Source organism: Rhineura floridana, chromosome 12 (assembly GCF_030035675.1).
Source record: "Rhineura floridana isolate rRhiFlo1 chromosome 12, rRhiFlo1.hap2, whole genome shotgun sequence".
NCBI classification, from domain to species: domain Eukaryota; kingdom Metazoa; phylum Chordata; class Lepidosauria; order Squamata; family Rhineuridae; genus Rhineura; species Rhineura floridana.
Window position 1 is genome coordinate 12,748,093 of NC_084491.1, and position 27,236 is coordinate 12,775,328.

The 27,236-nt window shown below is 44.1% G+C and overlaps 1 protein-coding gene across 1 annotated transcript in view; it reads left to right on the forward strand.

The window, feature by feature from the left end:
- The first annotated feature begins 631 nt into the window (after positions 1 to 631).
- The window catches only part of SORBS3 (sorbin and SH3 domain containing 3), a 131,868-nt gene continuing 105,263 nt past the window's right edge, over positions 632 to 27,236 (forward strand). Inside the window, exon 1 of the mRNA XM_061593340.1 lies at positions 632 to 866. The gene's annotated coding sequence lies outside the window, so the exon portion shown is untranslated. The remainder of the gene's footprint in view (positions 867 to 27,236) is intronic.

Genomic DNA, 27,236 nt, shown 5'->3' on the forward strand with positions numbered 1-27,236 from the left:
CATTGACTTCGTCATTAAATGGCACCCACAATCTGTCTCTTGAGGACACAGCTGAGCTTCCCCTTGTCTTGGGTCCTATAGCTACATCCTCCTTATTCACCGGGCATTTCAACGGCATTTCCACCACCGCCACCACAAATCCTAGGAACTGTAGTTTGTTAAGGGTCCTGGGATTTGTAGCTCTGTGATGGGTAAACTATCGTTCCCAGGATTCTTTGTGGGACACCGTATACGTGAAATGTATGGTGTGTACACAGACATTCCGGTGTCGCAACTCTTAGGAATGCCAAATTCTTCCAGCCATTGAATGTGATCATATGCTTCTCTGCAGTTTCCTGACAGGCCTTGCGGTGTTCCAGAAGAGGTTGTGGGGAATCCCCTGGTGGTTTCAAACAGCAGGTGAGGAGAGCTACACTCAAAGGGGGGCTATCATTCAGGTCCAGCCAGTGTGGTGATGAGGCTTAAGGCAGAGTTAACTCCCCAGTGCCCCGGTCAGAGGTTTGTTTCCATTCCTCTGCATTGTGTTCTCTTCACATATTTGGCTGGGCTCTCTCTCTCTCTCTCCTCTCTCTCTCTTTCTCTTTCTCTGTTGTGCATGTTTGATTTGCTCCCCCTGCAGCTCACAGCATGAATATTAAAGTTACAGGCGCACACACAAACAAGCACACTCTTTCAGGAAAAGCGGTGCCTTCCCCTTCACGCTGGGTCTTTGCCTGCATTCCCAAACTTTGCCAGGGTCAAGAGGAACGCTGCCTACCACTAAGGCTCTGCTGCAAGGGGGCTCACTCCATCTTGTCAGCCAACCACAACTGGATATATTTATATATATATATTTCCTTTTGCTCCTGAAGGGCTGTCTCTGGAAGGTAGGAACTCCTGTCTTTTAATCTCTGTGATGAAGGTTTGTGTGAATGAGCAGCAGAGGGTTGCAGCAGGGGTGCTAGGTGGAGGGTGAGTTCTCGAGCTCTTTCTTGTAAGGGGTGTGTTTCTGTGTGTGCCTTAGCCAAACAGGCAAACTAGACGCCTCCTGATCTCAGGCAGTGTAGTTCAAAATCAGCCTGAATTCCTTTCTATGCCCAAGGACAAGCAGTGGAGCTGGAAGAGGGTAAAAAAAAAAGAGAAGGATCTGGCAATGTGGGTGCAGATTGGAAGGACCTTGCCTTTGGCACAAGTGGGCTAAGGCTTGGTGTCCCCTGGGAGAACAGCAGAGTCCTCCTGGCTTTCTTCTATGCCTTGGGTTTTGGCAGCAGTGGGGGGTAAATGAGTGCCAGGCCCTAGAGGTTGCAAAGACTTCCAGGGTCTTCCATAGGGTGGAGAGGAGGCAGGGACTCTTGCTGCAACCAGTTTAATGTGCTGTCAAACCAAATAGTTTACCACCTTAAAAATAAAAGGGGTTTTTTTTGGGGGGGGGAGATCCATGGTAATTTGGTTCTCACCACCACATCCAGTTGTCTCCAGGCGCCGATAAGGACCCCAAGCCTGCAAAAATTAGGGCTATAGAGGAAGTAGTGTCATGTGGTTAAAAGAGGAAAGAAGTAATATGACATGTTTGGGTCAGGTTTCCTGAAGAAAAAAAATATATAAATAAACTTAAGTCGCCCTGATAGGATGGCATTCTTTAAAAAATGTCATGGCATGTGTCTGTCTGCCCTTTCCCTCTCCTGCCATTATTTAGGCCTACGGTAGGGATCCTGTGGGTTTCCAGATGTTGCTGGACTACAGTTCCCATGATTCCTGATTATTGACCATGCTGGCTGGGATGGATGGAAGGTGTGGTGCAGCAATATCTGAACCTGAATCTGCAGTCTGAAGGGCCACAGTCCCCTCTCCCAGTTGTCAAATTTATATTTGCAAGTGTAACTGCTGTCTCTGTCCTTGATCCCCCTGGCAGACCCAGACTTATGAAAACATGATCTGGGAAAGGGCAGGGAGGGAGGGCAGGGTGTTGAAAAACAGCAGAAAAATATATAGAAGTCCTGACAACTGTGTGACAAGCCGAATGTGTTTTCTTTGTCAGGCAGATGAGATTTGAAGGAAATAGGTATAGCAGATGGAACTGGGAATGAAGGCTATGTTTTCTAGTTGCTGAAGTGGACTGGGCTTTAGGAACAAATTGGAGAAATCAATATTTCAAGGGATCATTTAAAAAATGTATGGTGGTGGTGATGGATCTGTGCTTGGCAGAAGTTAAGCATATCAGAACTAGCCCTATGCTTACATCTTATTTTATTTATTAATTAGAGCACTTATTTCCTGTTCTTTTAGTGTAAATACACAAGTTAAGGCAGCTGACAACATATATATCAAAATGACAAGTACATTAAAAATAGTAGAAAACAAACTACAGGTTAAAAATCCTAAAAACATTGTCTACTATCCATAAAATGGAAGCCTTCTGGAATAAATATATCTCCAATAACTGGTGAAAAACAGTGAGACAAGGTAGCTACTGCAGTTCATAGAGTGTTCCGTAATCTGGGCGCACCCACTGAAAAGGCCCTGACTGTTGCTCTGTCCAGCTATGCTTCCACTCTAGGTGGACACAGAAAAGGGCCTCTCCTTCTGATCTTGGGGAGAAGGCAAGATTGTATGGGAGAAGGTGATCCTTAAGTACAGCAGGGATAGCCAACGTGGTACCCTCCAGATGTTGCACTACAACTCCCAGCAGCGCTAGCCAGCAGGACCAATGATCAGGGGTGTTGGGAATTGTCCAACAACATTTTGAGGGTGCCATGTTGGCTACCCCTGCAAAGTATCCTGGATCTAAGCCATTTTGGGACTAAGATTTGGCAGGGGTGGGTGAGTTAGTCAAATTTGGAGACCTTTTGCTGTGTCGCAGCATACTCTTTCTCTTCTTTTTGTACCACTACGGCCACATCCATCCCATACATTTAAAGTACATTTAACACCCATTTAAAGCATATGGCTTCCCCAAAGAATCTGGGGAACTATTGTCTGTTAAGGGTCTGAGAATTTTTACAGTTGTCAGCATTCTTTGGGAGAAACCATGTGCTTTAAATGTGTGTTACATGTGCTTGAAATGTATGGGGTGGAAGCCTTCTCTGTTAATGCTCCATAGATCTTTCTTCTCCCTGGGCTCATTGTGCATGCTTTCTCTCTCTCTCCATCCCGGTCATCCCCTATTTCTCTCCCCCAGTCATCTCTGCACCTCATTTCTTAGTTTTTCTCTTCTCTTCTGTCTCTGTTTTCACACTCTTTCTGTCCCATCTACAACTCATTTCCCTGCCTTTTGCTGAGTTCACTGAAAACAGTCCACAAGCCATTCACTCTCCCAGCAACTTGCACCAGTGGAGAATTCTTTGGTGCAAGCAGACTGTGCGGTGGAGGTAAGTGGCAGCAAAATAATAATAATGTTGCCAGCTCCACCAAAAGCCTCTAAATCCAGGAGAAAGGCAGATGCCATGGTGAGGCATTCTTCCATCCATCCTCACTCTAGCTTTCGGTGGACCTTAGCTGTTTCCAGAAAAAAGTAGAGCAGGACCTCAAACCATGGTTATTTGGAATTCTCCAAGGAAAGTAACTGTGATCCCAAATCAGAGCTTGGAAAGGTTACTTTTTTGAGCTACAAATCCCATCATCCCAGCCAGCATGGCCACTGGATTGGGCTGATGGGAGTTGTAGTTCAAAAAAGTAACTTTGCCAAGCTCTGTCCCAAATAGCCAAGGTGGAAAAGACTACTATTAGCATGTCATTAATGTCTGTTTCATTCACTTTTATACGCTTTTATGTGTTTTTATACTGCTGTTTTACTGGTTTTAGGTTGTGTTTTTGTTTTAATGTTTTAGTTATATATATCTATATTAGGACTGTACACTGCTTAGAGATTTTTGAAATACTAAGAGGTATGTAAATACTTTTTAAATTAAATAAATACAATAAATAATTACTAAATAATAGACAATGCCAACTGGACCATTAATGGCTACCGAGGCCGCATCAGCACTACACAATTACACCACTTTCCTAGCTTACCTCAAAGACTCCTGGGAATTGTAGTATGTTTGGGATGCTGAGCTTTGTTAGGACTTGGGAGACCTCTATTGTCCCTCACAAAGCAACAGTTTGCAGAGTGCTTTAACAATCAATCCCTTTTCTCAGGGAACTACAGGAATTGTCGCTCTTTGAGGGGAATAGGGGGGTCTCCTATCTATCTGAAGGAGCGCCTCCAACATCATCAGGGATGCCACTCAACAAGATCAGCCTCAAAAGGCCTTCTCTGTATCCCACCAGTTAAAACAGCTAGACTGGTGAGGACTAGGGAGCGGGCTTTTTCAATTGTGGCCCCCACTTTATGGGATTCCCTCCCAAATGATCTCTGCCATGCCCCCTCTATGATGAGCTTCTGCCGGGCCTTAAAGACCTGGCTCTTCAGGCAGGCTTTTGGGGTGGGTTAGGTTTTATTATTATTGTTGAGATTTTTAATGTTTTAATGTATTTGTATGTTTTTATTTTGTATATCGCCCAGAGTGGCTGGACAGCCAGCCAGATGGGCGACTAATACATTTAATAAATAAATAAATAAATAAATTCTCAGCACCCTTAACAACCTATAGTTCCCAGGAGTCTTTGGGTAAACCAGGACTGTTGAAAGTGGTATGATACTGCTTTAAATGAATTGTGCAGATGGGGTCCTGGAGTAGTAGAGGTAGTGTTGTCAAGGCAACAGCAATGGGAGTAACAGAGGCTTTGCAGGCCTGTTATACTTTAGTGGGCCTAAGAAGGTCATTGGACATCCTCTGAGAAACAGCAGCCTATATGGTTTCAAAGTAGCATGGCCATGTGCCCCACTTCACAGAGGAAACTCCTTTATTTGAAGGTGACCTGTCTTTGAAGGACTGTCCAGTTTAAAGGTAAAGAACCATCAACAGGTGCTACACCACCTGGACAGCAGACTGAGCTGACAGGCACCCACAAGGCACCTCATCACAGTCGTGCCCATTATGGTGAGATGTGCTTCTACGAAATTGTAATTATTTCCAAGTTTGCATCCGTACATATAAATTAGCGTATGCAAATCTATATCCTCTTTTAACCTTTTCTGGCAATGCGAAAATGGCTGCCCTATCTCAACGAGCCCTTACTAGGTCTTAAGTCTAAACTTAAGTTTAAAACTCTCCAAGGAATGAAATTCTGGGTCGTTCCTAACTAGCTATTTATTTCACTAGTACTTCATTTTCCACCCTTAAAAGATATTCTAAATACCATCATTGTTTTCTGCTTTCAGTGTTTATGATGATGAGTTATTGTTCTTTTTCTTTTTTGCTAACATCCGTTAAACATTTCGCCTGTCATCGTGTTCCCATGTGGGGTTTTCCCCTCCTTCTGGGCTATTTATAATTATCTCCTTCAACCTTTCCTTTCTGTGCTGTGCTTTCTGGTGCTCTTTATCTCTGTAGCCCTCCTCAGCATTCTCTCCAGTTTGTCAATTAGCAAAGGGACTTCTGTTTGCTCAAAGAATCATGGGATATTCTGAAACTGGAGCAATTTTCATGGTCCCTCTGAGGCAAATTTGCTTTTGATCTGAGGTCAATAGATTCCTGGGTTTTATTCCAAACTCTTCTACTGCATCCTGCTTTCTGCTTTCTGCCTCAGGGCTTATCCAAATGGAGCGGGATAATCCACGGTTTCCATATTTGGTTTGTCATCTGATAGTCCTCACTTTGCCTTTTAGTTCGCTCTTTCCCAATTAAAAAAAATGCTTTTTTGCACCCGCACCCGCAGCGGTAAGACCCCTACATTCTTTTCGCTTTTTCCAAGCTCCGCCTCTAAAACCTCCCCCTATCAACCAATTGGTCAGCAAAAAAATTACGTATGCTCCTCTTCCCCCTTTGCAATGAAGCACAATATGGCTGTAAAGAAGTTCTCGCCTCAGAAGGAAAGGCTGCTGGTCGGTTTCACGCCTGCCTTGTTTGTATTTGCGATATTATGCTTAAATGAATGTATGCTTTTCTGCCTTTATTGATATTTAAGGAGATACACATGCTGGCAATTGCACTTATTTCTCCAAAAAAGCAAGAAACGGGTCACCCCACCTCCTTCTCCCTTTCCTTCCCATGGAGAATGAAATTGACAAAGCTTGACCAGCAGCCCTTTTCTTGTTTGTATTTGTGATATTACACTTAATGTATGCTTTTCTGATTTGAAGCAAAAACCCCAGCAAGTAGAATGAAATTGACAAAGCTTTCCGGAGGCAGGCTGAAACCGACCCCTCCCCCTTTCTCGCTTGCTGTGCATTGCAGACCTCACCCAGAGCGGCCACCCAGTTTGCAGGCTGACAAAAAATAAAATGCATCTGCACAGTAGTTGCAGACACCCCCCCAACACCCCACCATTGTGATGATTGGTTTAATTTTCCCGGGCTTATTCTCGTACATGCGCAAAAGTGCAGATACGTGATTGGCTGGAATGAGGAGAAGGGGCAAGGGGAAACGCCCAAGAACCACCCATCAGCTGTAAAGTCCGCGGTATTGCATCCTAACTCCTGAAGGCACAGCGGATGATTCCCAATTTTAAACAGCAAATCGCATTTTTGCCAGTATTGCAAGGAGCGGATTTAACCCGCGAAAATGCGTAACAGCGCGAGACGTCATTTGGACAACCGAAAAATAATGAACACACATAGCGGGCGTGTCACACATTTTGCAGTCGTCTGGATGAGCCCTTAGTGTTCCTACCAAAGAATGGACATAAGGCAGCCAACGCAGTAAGACTGTAAGGAGCTTTTAAGTGAGAGAGACTGTTATTGTGACTTCTCACTTCAGGCATGAAAATGTCGACGCTTGGTGTCAGCCGAGCAGTTCTGCCAGAGACCTTGGAGAGTTGGCAGGCCTCACAAAATTGGGCTATATCCTCCATTAGTATAAGTATTTTTTATATCCTAGAACAAGAGTGGGAACTTTTTTTGGCCCAAGGGCTGCATTCTCTTCTGGGCAACTTTCTGGGGGGCGCATGCCAATGGTGGTCGGGGCCTGAGTCAAAAATGGGCAGATCAATGAATGTAAATTTTATCTTTGTGCAGTAGGCTAGTTTCTACAAATACTCACACACCCCTGCCTATTCTCCATCTAGGCAAAAGAGGCATTATCAGAACACATTCCAGGCAGGCAAAAACATTCAAGGAAGGTACGAAGTAGGACAGTGGGTGGTTGCCTGGGGAGTGGATGTGTCCTGGCGAGAGTTCCAGGGGCCAGTTTAGAGATGCTCGGAGGGCTGCATTTGGCTCCCAGGACTGAAGTTTCCCTACCCCTACCCAGTCCTAGAAGGAAGAATATCCTCCTCCTATTCTTCCTTAAATTAAACCCCACATGTATGAAGGGAAAGAAAATCAAACACAACAGCTTCCCCAACCTTGTGTCCTCCAGCTGCTTTGGACTACAACCCCCATCAGGTCCAGCCAGCTCAGCCATGTTGGCTGAGGCTAATGGGAGTTGTAGTGCAAAACAACTGGATAACGCAAGGCTGGGGAAGGTTGGACTAGAAGAAAGGGGTTATCTTTTTCTCCATTGCAAATGGGTCATTACATTTCCACTTTTTTTGGTGACTGAACAGTAAGGAAGGAGCTGATGTGTCTCTGTCTTAACCTTCTGCACAACCATGTAAAGCACCTTCTGCATTTCTTTTCCAGCTTTTGAACTGGCTTTCAGTATTTTTCTGGCTACATGTCTTTCCTGAGGTTCCCACTTCTTATTCCACCGATCCTGTACCACGTCCTTCAACCTCTCACCCTTCTTTTCAGCTCGGCTTCTCAGTCTTCATCCTGTCTCCTCAGCTGCTCACTCCAGTTCCCCTTTCTCACGGCTTCTCCTTTCACATTTGCTGACCTTTCCCTTTTGTTCTCCCTAAGTTTCCAGTTTCTTAGGGCACATAGAATAGTAGAGTTGGAAGGGGCCTACAAGGCTATCGAGTCCAACCCTCTGCTCAATGCAGGAATCCAAATCAAAGCATTCCCGACAGATGGCTGTCCAGCTGCCTCTTGAATACCTCCAGTGTCGGAGAGCCCACTACCTCTCTAGGCAATTGGTTCTCTTGTCGTCTGGCTCTAACAGTTAGCATAGAGCTATACAACAGTTAGTTTTTCCTGATGTTCAGTCGAAATCTGGCTTCCTGCAACTTGAGCCCATTATTCCGTGTCCTGCACTCTGGGACGATTAAGAAGAGATCCCGGCCCTCCTCTCTGTGACAACCTTTCATGTACTTGAATAGTGCTATCATATCTCCTCTCAGTCTTCTCTTCTCCAGGCTAAACATGCCCAGTTCTTTCAGTCTCTCCTCATAGGGCTTGGTTTCCAGTCCCCTGATCATCCTTGTTGCCCTCCTCTGAACCTGTTCCAGTTGGTCTGCATCCTTCTTGAAATGTGGAGACCAGAATTGGATGCAGTACTCAAGATGAGGCCTAACCAGTGCTGAATAGAGGGAAACTAATACTTCACGCGATTTGGAAATTATACTTCTGTTAATGCAGCCTAATATAGCATTTGCTTTTTTTGCAGCCACATCACACTGTTGGCTCATATTCAGCTTGTGATCAATGACAATTCCAAGATCCTTCTCACATGTTGTATTGCTGAGCCAAGTATCCCCCATCTTATAACTGTGCATTTGGTTTCTTTTTCCTAAGTGTAGAACTTTGCATTTATCCCTGTTGAATTTCATTCTGTTGTTTTCAGCCCAGTGCTCCAGCCTATTAAAGTCCCTTTGAATTTTGTTTCTGTCTTCCACAGTATTAGTTGTGCCCCCCCCCAGTTTGAGAAAGAACCATTGATAAGTACTCTTTGAGTATGATTCTGGAGCCAACTGTGGATCCACCTGATAGCTGTGCCATCCAGCCCACATTTATTTAGCTAGCTTGCTAATCAGAATATCATGGGGCACTTTATCAAAAGCTTTGCTGAAGTCAAGATATATTATGTCCACAGCATTCCCACGGTCTACAAGGGAGGTTACCTGATCAAAAAGTAAGATCATAGAATCATAGAATAGTAGAGTTGGAAGGGGCCTATAAGGCCATCGAGTCCAACCCCCTGCTCAATGTAGGAATCCAAATCAAAGCATTCCCAACAGATGGCTGTCCAGCTGACTCTTGAATGCCTCCAGTGTCAGAGACAAGGTAAGATTAGTTTGGCAGGATTTGTTCCTCATAAATCCATGTTGGGTCCTAGTAATCACTGCATTGTTTTCAAGGTGCTTACGGACTGACTGCTTTATAATCTGCTCCAGAGTTTTTTCAGGGATTGATGTTAGGCTGACTGGTCTGTAATTCCCCAGTTCCTCCTTTTTGTCCTTTTTGAAGATAGGGACATTAGCTCTCCTCCAGTCATCCAGCATTTCACCAGTCCTCCATGATTTCACAAAGATAATAGACAGTGGTTCTGAGAGTTCTTCAGCCAGTTCCTTCAATACTCTAGGATGCAGTTTATCGGGCCCTGCATATTTGAACTCGTTCAAAGTGATTAGGTATTCTTTGACTGTTTGTCCATCATTCTCAAGCTCCAATCCTGCCCCTTCTACTTCATGTTTCCCAGGAGGGTCATAGGCCCTTTTCTGGGAGGACTGAGCTAAAGTAGGAATCAGGCACTTCTGCCTTTTCTTTGTTATCTTTTGTCATTTTGCCAGCAGTCCATCTTCCAGGAAGCATAGCCTGTGGTCACAGAATCCAAATTGCTCACGTCAGCACCACCTTCGTAGCCAGTCATTTTTCTTTCCCTTTCTACTCCTCTTCTAAGTACTGGAAGGATGGATGAAAAAACTATCTGGGCCCCAAAGTCCTTGAGTTTCCTTCCCAGAGCTTCAAAATCTGATGTGATTTCTTCATAGCTCTGTTCGGCAGTATCATTTGTTTAGATGAGGAAAAAGGGATACCTGTTGGTGGGCTTGATGAGTGATGGCAACCCTTCCATCACATCTCTAATCCGTCCTCCTGGTAGACAGCATACCTGGCGAGTCCACGGATCTTCTAGGTATACTTGAGTTTCGATCCCACGCAGTAGGGAGTCTCCCACTACTAGTACTCTTCTCTTCTTGTTGTGGGGCGTGGTTTCATTGTCCCTGCTTGATTGAGCTTCAGCCTCTTGCTCGTTGTCGCACGGGGTCTCCTGCAATTCTTCCACCACAGGCTGTCCTCCAGTCTCATCCTCAAGTGGTAGAAAGCGGTTCCATAGTTCCACTGGTGAAGGGTGTCTTCTAGCTCTTCTGCTCCTAACTGTCACCCTTTCCCACGGAGTTTCCTCCACTTCATTGTTCCTTTCCAAAGCAGTCTCCTCTTCTGCTACCTCATGCTGTTGCTCTTCCACCTCCACTTCTCTTTGCTGCTGTTGTTCCAGCGTTCTTTCTAAGAACTCTTCATCTTCTCTTATAGTCCTCAGTGTGGCCACCCGCCGTTCCAGGCCTCTCACTTTTTCTTCCAACAGTGCCATGACATTGCACTTGTTGCAGGTGTATGCCATGTTGTTCTCAGGCAAGAAAACAAACATGCAGGTCACAACCACTGGAGTATCCTTCCCATTCATACTCTCTTCTACCTTTTGTTTCTTTCTAACTACTTTTTTTGGAGTGTCCTGTGCTTTGTCCTGTCCTACTTCAGGGTAAACCGGAGAGTCCCACTGGTATGCGGTGCACTGTATAAGGAGAATTGGTGTTTTTTTTGGGGGGGGGACCTCCCCTGTCTCTGTGCGTGCTGTTCGCTCTCTCTAAAAAGCTATTGCTTCTTCATAAAGAAACAACATTGTTTATTAACTTGTAAAGATAACATTTACTGTCCTGCATGGAGCTGTCTGTAGAGCTGGCTTCTCACTCTGTAGCAGCCAGCTAGTGACTGTAACCAGTTTCAGCCAGTTCTCCTAAACATCAACAACATATGCTCAACAAGTCTCCAGAGAGAGTGTGTACTGTTCCCACAAGCACATGCTTGGTAAAGTACATCCTAGGATTCAGTTCTGAACTGGGAAAGGACTCTCTGCTGCCTGAAATTCTGGGGAGCTGTTAGAGGGGATCAATGGTCTATGCCTGCATACACCACGTACATTTAAAGCAGCCCTCTCCAAAGAATCATGTGAACTGCAGTTTGAGGGTGATGGGAACTGCAGCTGTGTGAGGAGTAAAATACAGTTCCCACAATTCTTTTGTGCGTGTGTTTTAAATGTGTGCTGTGTATGCAGCTATATCTTGAGGTATATGGCATTAGGCATTGCGGAGACCAGATACATGAGTGTTCTTAACATTTAGTTTTTTAGTTTAGTTTTAGTTTTTCAGTAGGGTAGTCAGATGTGAAAGAACACAAGGCTCCTGCCTCTTTAATAGCTATGCAGAGCTGGTGGAATTTCCTCGTCTGCACAATTATTAAAGGTGTAGGAGCCCCTGTCTTCTTTTGCATCTGGCTACCCAGACATTTTAGAATGTGAGGTGAAAACTGCTCTTAAAATACTTGGAAGAAACAAATCACCAGGAACAGATGGCATACCAATAGAGTTGCTACAAGCTACTGAGACTGAATCTGTCCAAAGTTTGACAAAAATTTGTCAAGAAATATGGAAAACTAAACAATGGCCCACAGACTGGAAGTGTTCCATATAAATCCCAATTCCAAAGAAAGGGGATCCCAGGAAGTGCAGTAATTATCAAACTATTGCCTCAATACCCCATGTAAGTAAAGTAATGCTCAAGATTCTACAACAAAGGCTCTTACCATATTTGGAGCAAGAAATGCCAGATGTCCAAGCTGGATTTAGAAAGGAAAGAGGCACCAGAGATCATATCGCAAACATAAGTTGGATAATGGAACGGACCAAGGAATTTCATTAGAATATCACCCTGTGCTTTATAGATTACAGCAAAGCCTTTGATTATGTAGATCATGAAAAACTATGGAATGCTTTAAAAGCAGTGGGGGTGCCACAGCATCTGATTATTCTGATGCGCAACCTATACTCTGGACAAGAGGCTACTGTAAGGACAGAATATGGAGAAACCGATTGGTTTCCCATCAGAAAGGGTGTGAGACGGGTGTATTTTATCACCCTATTTGTTTAATCTATACACAGAACATATCGTACAAAAAGCGGGATTGGACCAAGATGAAGGAGGTGTGAAAATTGGAGGGAGAAACATCAATAATTTAAGACATATAGACGATACCAGACTACTAGCAGAAACCAGTAATGATTTGAAACAAAAGCTGATAAAAGTTAAAAAGGAAAGCACAAAATCAGGACTACAGCTGAACATCAAGAAGACTAAAGTAATGACAACAGAAGATTTATGTACAGTAGGGCCCCACTCATACAGCAGGTTATGTTCCGGACCCCCGCTGTAAAGCAAAAACCACTGTAAAGCGGAACGCATTGAAGATAATGGTGTGTGTTGCACGAAAATGACATGAAAATGGCGCGCGACGAGCAAAAACCACCGTAAAAGCGGAACAAGCGCCATAGGAGCGGGGCCTTTCTGCAATTGACAACCGTTGTATTAGCGGAACGCTGTAAAGTGAAGCACTGTAAAGCAGGGCCCTACTGTAACTTTAAAGTTGACAAGGAGGACATTGAACTTGTCAAGGATTATCAATACCTCGGCACAGTCATTAACCGAAATGGAGACAATAGTCAAGAAATCAGAAGAAGGCTAGGACTGAGGAGGGCAGCTATGAGAGAACTAGAAAAGGTCATCAAATGCAAAGATGTATCACTGAACACCAAAGTCAGGATCATTCAGACCATGGTATTTCCAATCTCTATGTATGGATGTGAAAGTTGGACAGTGAAAAAAGCGGATAAGAGAAAAATCAACTCATTTGAAATGTGGTGTTGGAGAAGAGCTTTGTGGATACCATGGACTGCAAAAAAGACAAATAATTGGGTGTTAGAACAAATTAAACCAGAACTATCAATAGAAGCTAAAATGATGAAACTGAGGTTATCATACTTTGGACACATCATGAGAAGACATGATTCATTAGAAAAGATAATAATGCTTGGAAAAACAGAAGGAAGTAGAAAAAGAGGAAGGCCAAACAAGAGTTGGATTGATTCCATAAAAGAAGCCACAGACCTGAATTTACAGGATCTGAACAGGGTGGTTCATGACAGATGCTCTTGGAGGTCACTGATTCATAGGGTCACCATAAGTCGTAGTCGACTTGGAGGCACATAACAACAACAACTCATTTGAAATGTGGTGTTGGAGGAGAGCTTTGTAGATACCATGGACTGTGAAGAAGACAAATAATTGGGTGTTAGAACAGATTAAACCAGAACTGTCACTAGAAGCTAAAATAATGAAACTGAGGCTATCATAGTTTGGACACATCATGAGAAGACATGAGTCTCTAGAAAAGACCATAATGCTGGGAAAACAGAAGGGAGTAGAAAAAGAGGAAGGCCAAACAAGAGATGAATTGATTCCATAAAGGAAGCCACAGACCTGAATTTACAAGATCTGAACAGGGTGGTTCATGACAGATGCTCCTGGAGGTCGCTGATTCATAGGGTCACCATAAGTTGTAATCGACTTGAAGGCATAGCAACAACAACAAACCCTATTTCTCAGTGTGGTCCTGGCTCTGTCCAAGGGTGAGAGATCTTTTGGAGAGAAAACATCCAGTCTGAAGCCAAACTGGGCAGTCACTAACCCTGCCCAAGGATAAACATTAGCCGTGCAATCTGGAAGCGGGGAGGGGAACATTTGGGTGGGCGATGGAAATGTTTACATGGAAAGCAGAAAGAAACAACAGCCTTGGCTGTAACAAGTAATGAAATCCAGACCACCACCACACCGCAAGAAAGGGCCATGCCAGCTTCTCTCCAGAGACTGACAGAAACTTTGTAAAAGAAAGATAACTAGATTGAGGGGAATAATGCTGTGGCCAGAGGCATATTGATTGGAACCTGATGCTTGGATAGACAGCCCTCTTCACCCCCCGCATATTGGTTTTGGGAAAGGGAAAGACGCTTGATGGATTCTCAGAAGTCATTTGAGGGAGGATGGGACGTGGCACTGTTGCAGTGAATGTGGGTGGGAATGGATTTGGCACCTAGCAATGCACTGCACAGCTACCCAAAGCCTGTATGAGAGTCACATTGCAAAAATCTTCATACAGCAACTGAGAATCGAAAACCCAGCCATGCTGTGGCTGCTTTCCTCTCCTTGACCCATTTTTCGCCAGTGACTGTTTCTCCTGCTCTGATAATGGTTTGGTCTACTGTTGCAGGCTGCGTGCCTCCGAATACCAGTTGCTGGGAATCACAAGTGGGAAGAGTGCTGTTGCACTCAGCTCCTGCTTTGCAGGCTTCCCATAGCCATCTGGGCAGCCACTGTGAAAACAGGATACTGGATTAGATGCAGGGCTCTTCTTATAAGATCCTTATGATAGAGAACAGGACTCTGATAAAGGGGATCTGGGTTCAAGTTCTGCCTCTGAGGGTGACTCACTGGGTAAATTTGGAGCAAATCACTATGTCTGTCTTGTCCCCACATATATGAGTAATTCTGTTTGTTTCATAGGATTGGTAAAGTTGAATAAAAATGACAAAATACTTTAAAACTTCAGAACACCCGATAATGGAGCAAAACAAACAAATAATGGAGCAAAACAAACAAACAAGAGAGTCTTGTGGTGCCTTAAGGGCTGGCAAGGGTACTATGGCATAGGTTTTTGTGAGCCACCCTTCTGGAAGTAATGAGATGGAAGCATTGTTTTTTTTAAAAAACAATTCCTGTGCATCACTGGTTTGAATCAAAGCTGGCAATGCAAAAGACCTTCCTCTGCAGGCATGGCTTGAGCCACACCAGCAAAAGAAAAAACAGCTTGGGGTCACCTGACACCATTGTGATGTCAAGTGATTGACTATCCACCTGTCAAAATGGCCCGCAGAGGAATGGTCAGGATCCAGTCTGCTAGCCTGATCCTATTTCCCAGTCCTGAGTTAGAAGAATCAACAGGATAACGGGAAAGACCCTTGCTTGAAACCCTTCAGGTCCCCACATTTCCACATCAGTTTGTTACTTTTTTTTAAAAAAAGAGTCCTCACAATAATGTGTCAGCATTTCAGTGTGTATTTCTTTTTATGTGCATGTTTCTATGCAGTTTTGCCTAATATACACATTTTTACAATTTCCCCTTATAATGCATTTTATATTGTTTTCACTAACATAAGCATTTCTATGCATACTTCCCTCTAATACATGAATTTTTGTACACTTTTTAAAATTGGAGAGCTGCATTGCAAAATTCGGAGAAGTGCAAATGTCATGGGATAGCTGCATTTTGGTTTGTGTATTGTATCAGGACGTACAAATTAGGTAGATTTGCATTAAAATGTGAACCAAACTGACATTCTCTCCAGTCCCTATTGGTAGCCCTACTCTAGCCCTGGTATGCCCTTGTTTGCAGTGAATAAGTGAGGGCCAGCATTACTTCTTGAAAGGACACAGTGCCGGAGGTAATAGTATCTTTAAGTAACATAGATCTTAGCCCCCTCGCTTTAACTGCTGCTGCCCATGTAATTTCACCCTGTTGGCATCTCCCTCCCATCTGCAATCCGCTGAAAAAGAAAGAGGAAGAAAGATCAGCTGGTAGGGCAAGGCTCCTGTCTCTCTTCTCAGCAGAAACATCCACTCCTCCTCCCACCCATACACTTCTGCCCTGCAAAAATTATGGACTATCAGCAAAATCAAACATGTGGCAGTTAAGTGAGAAGGCATGGTTTCCAAAAAACTTTCCCCCTCATGGACCACTTGAAAATTCCTGAGTGTCTTGGTGGACCAATTAATGTTTTTTTTTCCTGCCTGTTGTAGTAATTGCAGTGAGCTGTGCTAGATGATGTTTGGTTTTTGATTGTATTTTTACTGCTTTTATTTCATATATGGTATTTTAATACATTACAGTTTCCATTCCATATTACTCAAATTGTAATACAATAAAATACAATATAAGAAATCAAAGCAGTACAAACACAATTATAAATAAATACGAATATGTAATACAGACATTCCATGGACTACCTGAATGAAGCTTGCAGATGGCTGGTGGTCCACAGACCCTGAGGCTGTCAATTCATATTATACAACCACGAGAGTGGCTGTAGACTACAGCCAGCGTGGATTTTTCACATTCTGCAATGTAAAATTAAAAATACCGCCATACCATTCTGATGCTTCTCATAAGCTCATTTCAAAACAAAACCTTACAAAACTTATAGTCCTGAACTCAGAAATGCTTGTGTAACAACCCTCTAAATTTTCATGGTGATACACAAAACAGTCAGAGAGCATAGAGAGTTCAAAGTCTAAAAAGAGAGGGGAAAAAACCCAGACCCCTTTTGGACTTGTTTCTGTCAGAGTTCTCATAATTTGTTGAAATTAATTAAACATCAGCCATGTTCACAGCGTATCTGTAATCCTGTTACTGACCTTGCCCCATACTCTGACCTTCATCTTCTGCAGTTTAAATGTTTAAAAAATGCCTAGCTGATTTTTAATTAATTTAAGAAATTTAGCATTGAACTGAATGATAATGTCGGGCATGCTTAGTAAGAACCAACTGTCAGTGTACTAAAAGCCAGACTCACAGCTGCTTGGCTTGCCTAATCAGGGGGCCACACCCACACCAGACCTTTATTTCACTTGAGACAGTCATGGCTTCCTCTAAAGAATCCTGGGAAGTGTAGTTTGTGAAGGGTGCTGAGAGGAGACTCCTGTTCCACTGAGAGAGCTCCAGTGGCCAGACTGTTTTAACAGTCAGCCACTCTGACTGAAGGTCTGTGAGGGGAACAGGGTGTCTCCTAGCAACTCTCAGCACCCTTCACTAACTACACTTCCCAGGATTCTTTGAGAGAAGCCATGACTGTTCAAAGTGAAATAAAGGCCTGGTGTGGATGTGGCCAGGGACAGCTTTGGTTTAAATTTGGGTGGGGGGGTATATGTACCTGCTGTAGAATAAAAAGGGGGGGAAACCCTGAAAAGCAACGGTACTGTTCACAATGTTTTTCTTTTGGAAAGGAAAGGGGCTTCCCTTCTGCTCAGTGCCCACCCATCCAATCTTCTCCCCTCCCCCTCCCCTCCCTGCCCCTCCCCTGGGTCAGTGTTGGACTACAACCTGGGAGACCAGGGTTCGAATCCCCACACAGCCATGAAGCTCACTGGGTGATCTTGGGCCAGTCACTGCCTCTCAGAGGAAGGCAATGGTAAAACCACCTCTGAATACCGTTTACCATGAAAACCCTATTCATAGGGTCGCCATAAGTCGTGATCGACTTGAAGGCAGTCCATTTCCATTTTCAAACATGATTGCACAGAAATAAATCCCATTGAACTCAAAAAGTATGCAAATGATCAAACCCACCCTCTTATCTCCTCCCTCCTATCTCCTCCCTCTTTCCCCTTCCTTCCCCCTTCCTTCGCCCCTCCCTCCCCATCCCCATCCCCTTCCAACCTCCTCCTTCCCCTTCCCCCTCCTCCCCATGGTCAGTTTTACCTATCTTAAGCATGATTGCACGGGAGTCAATACCCTTGAATTCTATAAGCATTCAAATGATCAAACCTTCCCTCCTCCTTCCTTTGCCACCACCAGTCTGCTCCTCCCCCTTGCTTCTCCTCCCCCTCCCCCAATGGTCAGTTTTACCTATCCTAACCATGGCATAGGAGTAAATCCCATTGGACTCAATAAGCATGCAAATGCAGACCTGCCTTTCCCCTCCGTCCCCATTCCTCTCCCTTCCTCCTCCTCTCCCCTCTTCCTTCTTCCTCCTCCTCTGCCCACTCCAGCCCTCCTTCCCCCCCCCCGGTCAGTTTTACCTATCCTAAACATGATTGCACAGGAGTAAATCCTACTAAACACAATAAACATGCAAATGATCAAACTTATCCTCCTCCCCTCCCCTTTCTGCCTGCTCCCATCCCCCTGCTCCCCTCTGCCCGCCCGCCCTTCCTCCCCTTCCTCCTCCTCCTCCTCCACATCTCCTGTAGTCAGTTTCACCTATCCAAAGCATGATTGCAGGGGAGTAAATCCCACTGAACTCAATAAGCATGCAAATGATCAATCCATTCTCAGCAAACTTGCACAGGATCCCATTTCTTACCTGCCGGATTAAAAAGGAGAGAAATGTTTCCTCCCTGCTAAAACAAGATCAGCACAGCACATGTCTTCTTGCTATTATTTGGGCTGGTTGCAGGTGTTGCCACCACTCACCATGTGATCAGAGGCACATGTTACCAAATCCTTCCAAGCTACACAGCAAGTGGATTGGACTGTGAAAGACCAACCCAAATTGTGTTTGCATTTTGACAAATTTGTAGGGTAGTCCAATATCTCAGAAAGGAGATCAGGTCTCCTGCTCCCCTGGTGCATTCACTATAGCTGCCCAATTTCCCTGCTTTTTAAAGTTTGATAGAAATATCTATGGGCTATAGGTATGTTCTTAAACCACAAGGTTTTTTGCCTATTAGTGAATTTGCTTTAGAGTCACCTATGACCTTGGCAGGAGTGCTAACCTTTGGTACTAGAGGATTTGTCCACCCGTTTTTTAGTCCTCCCCAGCCATTTCTGTATGATCAATATTTCTCAAAAGAGCCATTCCAGAGTTGCGTCTACAGATAGTTGAATTGTGCATATGCATCACTTCATTGCCCAGGAAGAATCCAACAGAGGAGAATGGCATGTAGATGTTGCAACCGTCAAAGTGGTTTTATACATTCCTTAGCCAGTTTTAATATGTAGTGCAGAGGGTGGGAGACACACACATGTGCAGGAATGGGTATCTGGTGAGTGCTGGGAGAGAGACTAGGGCTCTAATCCTGTACCCACTTTCTTGGGAGGCGTAAGGGCTACTGAACTCAAATGGGACTTACTTTTGAGTAGACAGGTATTAGGACAGTGGTATAGGCCCTACTAGGACACACTTCTTTCATGTTATAAACAGTGGTTGGGTTAGTGGGGGCTGAAGGCATGGAGGCCAACAGTAGGTAGAGCCAGAGCCAATGAATGAGAGGAAGAGCCAGCCAACTAATTCTAGCTTTGTCTCTATCCTCCTTCCTAATGAGTTTGCCAAGGGTAAGGCTCAGACTAAGGAGGAGGAAACTGGCAGGCAGAGCCACCCTCTGGACTAGATGTAAGTAAGAAGGTAAGCCCTCATTGAGTAGCCTCCCTCTACTAGGTTGGGTATCTTTCCCCCTGGGTCCCCTCAAACTGCCATGTGCACTATCTGCTACTACAATCGTAATAGTAGCTCATTGGATCAGATTCCAAGCAGGTGGGTTTTCCCTTACTTTTCCTGCTCAGGCACGCAGCCCTGCCCCCTATCCCTCCCTCCTGCAAAATGTTTTCCCTGCAGGGTATGGAAATGTTTGCATGTTGGCACGGTGTGCAGCACTTAAGATCCATGGATACCTTACCTTAAGTACAACGCAAGAGCATGGGGTGGGCTTTGAGCAAACACCTTTGTTCACACTTTGTACCATGGGTTACTTGTTACTACTGGCTCTGATGTTGCTACCTTTGGTGGTGTGAACAGACAAATGCTTTTGCATGTTTGCCGTGAAGCCCCTGCCCTCCTCCTTCCACTGTGCCCATTTAATACAACCCCTCCCATCAGTGGCCATGCCTTTCTTTAAAGATAGAGAAGGGAAACTGCAGCCTAATTTCACAGGCATCTCTGTGATTTGGTTTTCTCAGGACCCTATAGGCCTCTTCTTGCTTTCTGGATTATCCCTTTGGGAGTTGCTTCCTCTTTTGCTTTGTGTGTATGTGCATGTGTGAGAGGCAGAGAAGGAATAGGGTAGCACAGAGAGAGCTGTGCAGTCCTGAAATTCTGCCTATACTTGGCCTGGCTTCACCTTTTGGTCTGTCTCTGCCCAGTTCCAGGTTGACCTTTAAAGGAACAAATATGAAGTGATATAGTAAAGAAAGGTACCTTTCTGAGCACTAGGGTTGCCAGGCTCAGGGTCTGATCCTGATCCTGTATCTTTAGGAAAAGAGAAAGTCAGCCAAGTGCAGGTGTTCTTACAACACTATAATGGGAAAAACCACAAGGTGGAATTCTCCCTTCCCCCTGCACAACTTTTAAAGATACAGAAGACCTCTTGGTTGCCAGGCCCAGCCTCCCAGAGGTCTTCTGTATCTTTAAAAGTTGTGCAGGGGGAAGGGAGAATTCCACCTTGTGGTTTTTCCCATTATAGTGTTGCAAGAACACCTGTACTTGGCTGACTTTATTTTCTCCTAAAGATACAGGATCAGTCTCAGGCCCTGAGCCTGGCAACCCTACTGAGCACGTGCAGAGTTACTATTCTGTCATCACTGAGCAACTACATTCTGTTCACATGCTTAAAATTAAGGAGTAGAATGTCCTTCCGGTGCAGATAGCAGATAAAACTGCCCACACACTCCACTATTTTGCACCAGCCTAAGCATAGTCTATTCCGTAGTTGCAAGGCTGTGCAAAACTTTACTCCAAAATAATGCAAATTCCATGGCAAGAAAAGCTGAATTCGTCAACCTGTATAAACCACAGTCATTTCCATGTGTTTATGTTGAATAATTCTTCTCCCAGTTATGAGGCCACTAGAAATCCTGTTCAAGACCTTCTCTGGCTTCAGGGTTTCCCCCATATGCTCTCTGTTCTTTAAAACCTCGCAATAAATTTGAAATCTGCATTCATTCGGAAGGCAGAAGGTTGAGGTTCTTAGCATACAGTCTGTGCTCACTGCCAATTTCTGCATGGCCATGAGTTGACCACAAAATATAGCCAACCTTATAGGCTGTGGTTTCCAAAACTTCCTACTATGGCTGATTCTAGCATGACATGTTACACGCCTGTATATACATTTGTGGTCAACCTGTGAAGATATGCAGTCAGTTTATGACTGGCGGCATGTATTGCCTGGGATCCCCAGGGATTATTTCATAAGCAGAAAAGCTTTGCATCCCCAATATAATTTTTTAGTTTGTATTTGTTCATGGGATGAGCTTGATTTTGAAAGTAATCAACTGAATGAAAAACATTAGATAGGAATGCATGGCTTGGGAGTGGCTTGAAAAGAGTTTAGAACGAAAGCAGAGCTCAATTCCCTTGCAAAGAGGGTTGCTAACAATGAATCTAGAAATTGTGTATGATCATTTGAGGGTGTGTTCAGATATGCATGCTCCATCGCTTGATTGCTAAAGATTTGGTGACTCACAGCTGAATGTGTGAAGGAGCTTTGCGAATATGAATTGGCTTCCATAGCTGCCAACGTTTTGCAGGTAAAAATAGGGACATAGTTAATAACATCTCTGTTTTTATACTAAAGAACATGACCTGAGATGCCCCTTTTTCTAGTACGCATTGGCGAAGGGCATCTGCTCCGTATGCTGTGTAGCCAATGTGGGGCCCTCCAGATGTAGCTGAACTAAAGCTCATATCAGCCCTCACCAGTAGCCATTCTGCTGGAGCTTTGGGGAGTTGTAGTCCAACAAAATCTGGAGGGCCCCCTTGCTGTATTCATTTACTTTGGGATAGTCTGTCCTCCACTTATTTACGAGTAAGTCTTGGCCAAAATGTACCCCTCCAGTTTTCCAAAGAATGGGTGAAAAAGACATTTTCAGCACAGTTCTATAAAAAGTCAAATCAGTGTTGGTGAGATTGGTTAAAATATATTTAAAAGACATTGTTATCTGTCAGTGATGTTATCAGTGGTAGCCAGTGCCCACTGAGACTAACAGGGCAAAAGACAGGGTAGCCAAGAGTAGATGAGCCAGAGTTAATGACAAGCAGAGCCAACAAATTCTAATTTTGCTTCTATGCTCCTCGCTGCTGAGTTGTACAAGGTGCAACGCTGAGACTAAGGAGGAAGGGGAAGCTGGCAGCCAGGACCACCCCCTGGACTCGATGTAAGAAAGAAGGCAAGCAGGTGGGGGCTGGCTGGGGGCAGACTGAGGCTGGTGGGGCAGTGCCAGCCTCCACTGGATGTTGTCACCATTCCTCTGCAGGCTATGGGTGAGGTGAATGGGTGGGTGGCCTGCTACACCAAGGCTGGCAGGAACTGTGTCCGTTGGACTTCTCCCAGCCTAAGAGCCCTTCAGATAGCTTATGAGTAGAGAACTTGGATTTCTTCTCTGTTTTCCTGGTAGAATTTAACAGGCCTGAGGGGAGAAAAAGTGGGTCGGAGTTGGCACCAATTTGGTTGGTATAGCATAGGGTGTGCTATCTTCCTCCTGTTCTTCTCTCCAGGGCTGGCAACGAACTTCTGGCTAAAGAAGATAAAGAGTCACTTGGAGGTTTTTCTCTCCCTGTAAGATATTGTGAAAGTGCAACTGATAGCCGGATGATCCCAAAAGTCTGGGACTTCTCTCTCTTTTAACTACTCAAGCATTTGTTTACAGCAGCAATTTTCATAGAATCATAGAATAGTAGAGTTGGAAGGGGCCTATAAAGCCATCAAGTCCAACCCCCTACTCAAGGCAGGAATCCATCTTAAAGCATACCCGACAGGTGGCTGTCCAGAGAAACCCCCCCCATCAATTTGTATGTCACAGAAACCTTGCATGTTGCAGATAGTGATGCTATCAGGGCCAGATTTTTGGCATACATCTGAAGGCCTCCACTTTGCAGAGTAAGTAGGATTTTGCAGTGTTTTCTAAAGAGCACACACAATTCAGGGCTCCTCCAGGTGACCTGTTCATTCAGCATTCATCCTGATATGCTTGCACAAAGCTTATATGGAGGTTAAACTGTACTGGTATTCAGCAATCATTCCGATTCATTTGCAGCGAGGTTATGCATCAATGAAGATTCATCTTGATTTGCTAGCCAGGTGTTTGTATGTCTTCCTGTTCATCATTCATTCATCACTCTTTTTAGTATACTTCCCTGTCACTTTCCTAACCACAAAAATACTGTAGTTGTTTTTTAAGTGAATTTGTTGAGCTATATCCACTAATTACACAAACCTAAATTTCCAGTATGTGCTTGAATCCTCCCTGCAAAATAGTGACCATCTGGAAGGATGGCCTGGCCTCTTGGGCATCACAATCACTCCACATGTATGAAAACTGCTCAGAGATATTTTTGATTAAGCAGTTACCAATGTTCAAGGCAATGGTTTTGTTTTATAAAGCCCTATACAGTTTGGGACCATTTTGTTAAATGAAATCAACTGAAAATAATGCCCAAGCACAGTCTTTCGCAACCTTTGGGTCCCCAGATGTTGCTGGACTACAACTCCCATCAGCCCCAGCCAGTATAGTCAGTAGTCAAGAATCATGGGAACTGTAGATCAGTGATAACTTGGGCACCCAAAGGTTGGGAAAGGCTGCCCTAGCCTAGAATACACACAACACTTTCCTACAGCAACCCACTCGCTGGGGCAGATCACTAATAGTGGACATGCTGTTTTTCATTACTGACCATTACTGATAATATTCTCAGAGCTTGGAAAAGTTACTTTTTTGAACTACAGCTCCCATCAGCCCAATCCAGTGGCCATGCTGGCTGGGGCTGATGGGAGTTGAAGTTTTAAAAAGTAACTTTTCCAAGCTCTGAATATTCTAATTGAGGAACTCCTGGCAGGGTTTGGAAGAAGCTCAGATTCCCTCCGGAAAACCAATGATTCTATAGGATTGCCATCTCCCCAGTTTTACACTGACCTGATCAGTATGTTGCATGGTACAATTGAATAAGTCATTTGATAATCATGTTGGACTGCGTTTCTGTTTGGTTTTTCCCTTTCTATCACAGGGGTAGGGAGCCTAATCTATTACCCTTCAGTTATTACTGGACTACAACATCACATCATGCTGGCTGGGGCTGGTTGAAGTGGGAGTCTAACTGCATCTGCGAGGCCACATGCAAGCTGCCTCTGCTTTTAGATTGTACCATTACACAGTGGCCAAACTGACTCTCTCAGACAGCTTAAGAAAGAAAGCAGAAGCGAGGGAATCCAACATCATCTGGGGAATTTGATGTTTCACTTCTATTCACCACCATCTAGTACCGAATAAACACACTTATACTGTATTGGACTGTGGCCATAGGATGTAACAACATGGGTGTGGTACCTCAGTTGAATAGTGTTTGGAAAGTGCTTTAAGAATAGATCTCATGATAAAAGAAGAGTGAAGAAGGGGAAAGGTTGCACTGTGATACAAACCAATTCTTCCTTTGTTGCATGTGTAGCAGCAGGGGCTGTCTCCCATCAGTAAATGGGGCTTTGATTATACTACTGCAGTTTTCAGGGCAGATTATTCAGCCCTTCAACATCAAGGGCCTTTCTGTTTCATTAGCTAATGTGTGTCCTGACTGTAGTTTAGCCTTTATGTGATATTCCTGAAAGTCCCTCTTTAATGATGGTAGGGACATATCGCACTACAAGTAATAGGTTAGGGGGTAGTCTTTCTGCCGTTTCCTTCTTTTTTTTAGGCAAGATGTGCACCCCAGCACATGAGAGAGGGACTACATGGCACAGCCTCCAAATAATTAAAAAAAATATAATAATGGTTGTCTGGGCAAAAATAGCCTTGCTGCTCTTTGTCTGGTTAGATGGAGCTACCAATGTTCAAGGTGCTGGTTTGTTGTGTGAAGCCCTATATAGCTTGGGACCAGGATATCTGATTGTCTCACCCCTTCCCCTTATATACCCAGTCGATCACTGCGCTCTGCAGGTGACGGCCTCCAGCAGATACCATCTCATCAGGGGGTCTGTTCTGCACTACATAGGAAGTGGATCTTTAGTGTTGTGGCACCTACCCTTTGGAATTCACTCCCCTTAGACAAGCGCCGTCTGTGTTGTCTTTTTGATGCCTACTGAAGACCTTCCTCTTTCACAAACCTTTTGAGACCTTCTCTCATTCTGCATGTGTGCTGGAACTGTTTTTAAGATGTTTTAAAATATGTTAAAAATGTTTTAAGATTTTTTTAAAAGATCTTTTCACGGTTTTATCAGTGTTGTTTGGCACTCTGCACTCCCTTTGGAAGGAAGGATGGGATATAATTTTAATAATAAATAACTGTGATTTAAAAATAATAATTCTGGAGACCTTTTAAGAAAGTAATCAGAACTATTTTAAACAAAATGGTGTGGCCATGACTGTTGATGGTGGCTGTTTCACTCATCACTGTTGCATCAGAGGAAATGGTCAATAAATTTACTTTAATCTGGAACCTTCTGAATTAGTTCATTTCCAGTGGAGGCTTGTAATTAAAAGCAGGTGGACCAGCCACATCGCACACTCTTTTTTCCACCCCCATCACTTTTCACACTTTTCATTACAATCACCAAAGAATAAAGCATTGCATTTTCTCAGGGGCAAAATATTGTTATGGGTGTTGGGAGACCAACCTTGTTAGGCTGATGGTTTGTTAGTTAGGTATTATTGGTTGAAATGTCCTCAGTGGAAGCTAATGGGTAGGAGATATTTGGACAGTCTATCTGGATCTGAGAAGAGCAGCTTACATTCAGAAGGAAAGTCAGAGAGAGTTGGATGCCTGGAGCATCCTCAGGCTGCATTTAGTCTCTTGGAGGATCCAATGCAGGATTAGGAACTGTGTTGCCTGCTTATTACAGTGTATTTCTTCCAGGATGGTCTGTTTGTATACCTGCAATTATACTGCAAAAAATATTGCGAAGACAATGTCCCCTTTTAGTACTTCCCTTGAACTTCTCACTGCTCAGAAGTGGGAGTGTATAAGAGTGTTTGGGTGCAATATCTCTGCAAAAGAAGTACAGTCTTGAAGGTAGGCAATATGGATTTACACTTCTGATAGGATTGCTAACTTTGGGTGTTTTTTTTAAGTGGGTCTGGGGCAGAGCCAGGTGAGCTTTTGCTCAGGGTGAAACTTACTCAACTTGGACAGGAGGTGCAGCCTTGTAGATCAGGGCATGGGGCTGACTAGGGGGGAGAGAGTGAATTATTTATAAGGCTTCTTACCCATACTTTACTATAAGATCCTATGGAAGGTTACAACTACAAATACCTCTAGCCAAAAATACCTGGTTAATTAAACAAAATGCCTGATCTTGAGCCAGAGGCAAGAATACTAAAAGGGGAAATAAAATAACTGATAGTTGGCAATTCTACCAACAGATTTAGGCATATCTTTCTGTCCTTTGTCACAACCAGCCTGAGCTACCTGAAGGTTGAAGACGAACAGATATCCTACAGAGTGGTGAAAATGGTTCAAACAGCCACATGCTGCATTCCCAAAGGCTCAGGCAGAGAATTTCAGGAAGAGAATTACTTGTTCAAACCACATCATAAGAACATAAGAAGAGTCCTGCTCTAGTCTAGCAACCTTTTCTCACAGTGGCCAACCAGATGCCTATGGGAAGCCTGCAAGTGGAACCTAAGTGCAACAAAACTCTCCCCACTTGTGATTCCCAGGAGGTGGTATTCAGAGAGCATACTGCTTATAGCAAGGTTAGACAAATTCATGGAGGATAAAGCTATCAGGGGCTACTAACCATGATAGTTATGTTCTACCTCCACGTCTACCACATTTAAAATATATAACTGTGATCCAAGTTTGTAAGTGCTTTGAATGCAGATCCTCTTCCCTGCAAATGCATCCTTTGGAATGCAACAATTTAGATTATCTCTGTCTGTCTTCACCCTTACATGACCCCACCCACCCTCACTTTCTGCAACTTCAGCCCAGAATTCCCACAGACCACCTATGTTGGGTGAGGTGGGAAAGACCATTCCCCATGATCCTGGAAACCTGATACCGGTCAGAGTAGGCAATACTGGGTTAGATAGACAAATAGTCTGATCTAGTGTAAGGCTGCTTCCCTGAGAGCCTTCTCAAAAGTTAAAAAACACACTTTGACTTAACTAACTAATGTGTGCAACTTAACAGATCTCTTGATTGTTCTTTTAAACTTAAAAGCAGCTTAAAGGATGAGACAGTTTGAACTTCAGGAAAGGGATTGCTGCCCTGGGCTCCTTTGGGAGGAAGCTGCCAGCACCACCAACACTTTTCCAACTGAAGTTGCCCCCTCCTGAAGCTACTATTAGCAACAGAGGAAGGGGGGGAATCATATAGGTATTATGCTTGTTTTCCCCTCTATAGCTGATAGTAGCTTTGGGGTGTGGGGAGAGAATTTTCATTGGGGAAATGGCACAGGGATGGGGAAGGGTTAAACTCCTTGGGAAGGCAGTGTCCAACAACTTTGCAAAGTAGGGTGCTTGCCATTTTCTCTGATTCCCCCACCGCCTTTCAGTTTCCCTGTGCCCTGTACAATGAAGGGAGGCTCAAGAC